Genomic DNA, 3,933 nt, shown 5'->3' with positions numbered 1-3,933 from the left:
GTGGCAAGTCCATAGAGCTAGGATTGTGCCATGGAGCCAGATGGGCCCAAGATGATTGTAAAAGAATGAGAATAGAGAGTGGTAGAGACTATATAGGGTTGGCCCTCCCTTCAAAAGCTGGCATGCATAAAAGGCCAAGTAGTTGACTTTGGTCTTCAATTATTGTATGCAAGCTTTGACGAATAGGATTGTTGTATGCAAATTTTGAGGAATAGGAGCTCTCTCTTTTTCTAAGAATTGGTCTTCAGTTATTGTATGCAAGCTTTGATGAATAGGATTTTTGTATGCAAATTTTGAGGAATAGGAGCTCTCTCTTTTTCTAAGAATTGTGTCTTGTGTTCTTCTTGCTTCTTGCCTTTTGTGAATACCACTCATCCACCTTCCCCTTCTCTTGCCTCTTGCTTCCTATCCCCTCTCCCTTCTCCCCTCCCTTCTCCCCCTTCTTCTCATGTGGATTCACGCTTGCAACAACTCCGAGAGCCATTTGAGTGACACGTATGGACTGTGCATGCTTGAATAGCTTCCACAAGAGTTATCTCAAAGTAGGAGGCTCCATCGGCATGCTTCCAAGATCCCCATGGCACGTGAGTCACCACAGGACTACACAGTGACACATTAGGCTTCTTGCTTCACCAAGAAAATTGGGGTGTCTTGTTCCTCACTCCTATACTAGGATGTCTGTTAATGACATAGGCAGCTATAGATATTGCCTCAATTGAAAACACATTAGGCAAACCAATTCCTTCTATGAGATTCATGTTCTCATTTTTTGCAACACCGTTTTGTTGCAGGGTATAGGACGTTGTAAATTGTTGTTTGATGCATTTTCTATTGCAAGGCATGTGAAATTATGTGTCTATATTATTTGCCTCTCTTATAAAAGCGAAAAAAAGCCAACACAAAGATGCATATGCAATAAATATGTGTTTCCCACCCCTATCATTCAATTTTTACCTAATTCATTTGGCACATAAGCATAATATGTGTTTCCCAACCTTATCATTCAATTTTTACCTAACTCATTTGGTACATAAGCATAATATATGCATCCAGAAACTTTGAGAGAGACACACTAGGTATCTTGCCCCGGTGCTACTGCAATAAGATGCTTGTTGATAATATAGGTAGTCATAGATACTACTTCATCCCAAAACACATTAGGCATACTCATTTCTTCTATGAGATTCATGTTTTTCATTTTAGAAACTCCATTCTATGTGGGATATAGGAGGTTGTGAATTGTCATTTGATGTCTTTTTTGTTGCACGATGTGCCAAGTTCATTATGTCCCCATTATTTACCTCTCTTACTCCTCAAAAAAGTTTCTCCTAGTTTCTCTTTTAGCCATGGCCTTGAAAACTTTATACTTTGAAAAAGATTCTTACTAAGAAAATGCAACCAAAATTTCCAAGAATGGTCATCAATGAAAGTCAGGGCATATTTTTTGCCAACAAATGAATAACGAGCTACATTGACTCGAGTACAACTTGATGCATCAACTGTGGGGAATAGAAAACTCGGCTTCTTCTATCTACTATTGCCATGTTTGATATCGGACAAGTATCGCTCACTCGGTGCATGTTAACAGCCACAGCCATGGAGCACAGTGATGGATCCGACCATATGGATTTTGTGCCACAAATGGCTCAACACCAAGTTGGCCTGATGGGGTTTGAGCCACAAATGGCTCAACATTGTTCTAGGTGCTATGGGTTTTGAGCCTCAAATGACTTAAGACAGAGGTAGGCATCAGGATCATCCAAATTGGCAAGGATAACACAAGAGCCATTTGGATCCCGTATATGGATAATACAAGAGCATTTGAAGACAAGAGGAGGTTGAGAGAATGCCTTGGCGCCATATGGGCCTAAGTGGTTGTAACAAAAGAGAGATGAGAGAGAGTGGTATACGGAAAAGGATTGGCCCTCCCTTCAAAAGGTGACTTGTATAAAAGGCCAAATGGTTGACTTTGGTCTTCATTGTTGTATGTACAAGTTTGGAATACAAGCTCCCTCTTCTCTTCTAAGAGTGTCTTTGGGTGTTCTCTTGTTTCCTTTGTAGGGCATTTGTGTTTGCCACTCCATTCCCCTTCACTCCCTTCTTCCCTTCTCCCTCTCCCCCTCTCTCTCTTTCTCCCCTCTCCCCTTTCTCTCATGGAAACACAGTGCAACAATCCGAGAGCCACTTAAGTGACACTTGCAGATGGCTCGTGCTTTGCATTGGTCTCACAAGGAATGGCTTGGAGTGGAGGCTCCATTGGCATTCCTTCAAGATCCCCATGACATATGAGTCACCATAGAGACTACACATCTTTGGCACCACTGCCGGGGGGAGTTCAAGGTATGCTTTTGCATTGTAGCTACCTTCTCTCATCATTTCCCCACTGCTCATTATTTCAAGCTTAACTTGGAGCTTTGATAGTGGAGTTGTAGGAGAGGAATGAGTGAAGAAGTGTGTGTTTGGATAGAAAAAAGATGAAAACTATCATTAACTATTAGAAATCATTCTTGATCATGTGAAGCTTGTTTTTTATGTTTTTTAGTGTTTTGAATTGATAGGAAGATAGTTTAGAGGATTGCTAAGGTGTGTGTGATAGCAAACTCCAACAAAAACACCCAAAAATGAAGATTGGAGCTCAAATTCGAAGTGGTTTTTGAGTGTTGGCTACCTCACATCTAGAAATCTCTCATTTGTGCACCAAAAGTTGTTGTTTTTTGCTCAGTGTAGGTAGTTTAGGTAGTGTATGGCACCCACAAACACTCAAAGATGGAATAAAAACTCACAAATCACCAAAAATCGCCAAACAAAGGTCTACAAAATTCATGTTCTTAGACATCTCCTATCCCCATAGGTCGACGCCTTAGTGCTATCCCCATGACGCGTCGCCTTAGCGCTATCCCTACGATCAAACATGCATTGACCAATCGGCTTAGCTCCCATCCCCACGACCTAACAATTGTCCACCATCTAACCCTCTGCCTTAATTAATACGTGTCAAAATCAGCTATCTAGCCAGTCTGACAGGTGTTGGCCAGTCGCCTTGAGCCTATGCTCACGACCCGTCAGCTTACTATCAACCCTATGATCATTGCCATACATCCCTCTAAGGTAGCTAACCTGATGACTATTTGCTATAAGTCTATCCCTACACTCGTCGGCTTACAACTAAGCCTTCGACAGTCGCCATATTCACATCTTGTCGACCTGATCATCTTGTCGCCCGTTGCTTTAGCACTAACCCCATGACCATGGGCATGCCATCCTCACCCTAAACCACCATGTGTTAACAATCTATCACTATGCCCGTCACCTTACGACTATCCCTATGCCCGTTGCCCTATAGCTAACCCTACGACCGTGGGGATAGCTTTGGGAACATACCCACTATTTTTTTTAAAAAAAGCAAAATTAAATTTGAGTAAAAACGTACCTCCATGGGGATCTTATACATGCACTTGCGGTCTAGAATAATTTTATCCAAGGAACCCAAGCCCAAGGACAGTGTTTCAAACTACGCTCAGTCCACTTTTCACCCTAGTTTGGGATCGCCTGCAACCGAGAGCTCTATTCCTAGCTCTCACTCGATGTTAGGGCCTCGAGGTGAGGACCCCTCTAGCTCCAACGAGATGGAGAGCTTGAACGAGGAAACGTAAGATCATGCAGGCCTGAGGGCTTCCAAGAAGCCTCCTACTCTAGCTTAGCTCCACCTAATTCTCCTGCTCCTTCTGTAGTCTTCAGGTTAAATGTATGATATCCAACACATTTGGACAGTTGGGCCGAATGGACTCACCAGATATGGAGACCCTTTTGCTAGTATGTCCGCAAAAAGGGGAGGCCAGCAACAACCATCCCTTGAGCCACAGGTAGGGACTAAGGCCGCATTTGTGGACTTAGGACCCATAGTCTTCATAGGGCACCCTGACTTGGAATGCA

Source organism: Dipteris shenzhenensis, chromosome 32, assembly GCF_047967505.1.
Source record: "Dipteris shenzhenensis isolate YYH24624 ecotype China chromosome 32, Dip_SZ_1.0, whole genome shotgun sequence".
Classification (NCBI taxonomy): domain Eukaryota; kingdom Viridiplantae; phylum Streptophyta; class Polypodiopsida; order Gleicheniales; family Dipteridaceae; genus Dipteris; species Dipteris shenzhenensis.
The sequence above is the reverse complement of the archived record's forward strand: the minus strand, read 5'-3'. Positions refer to the sequence as shown.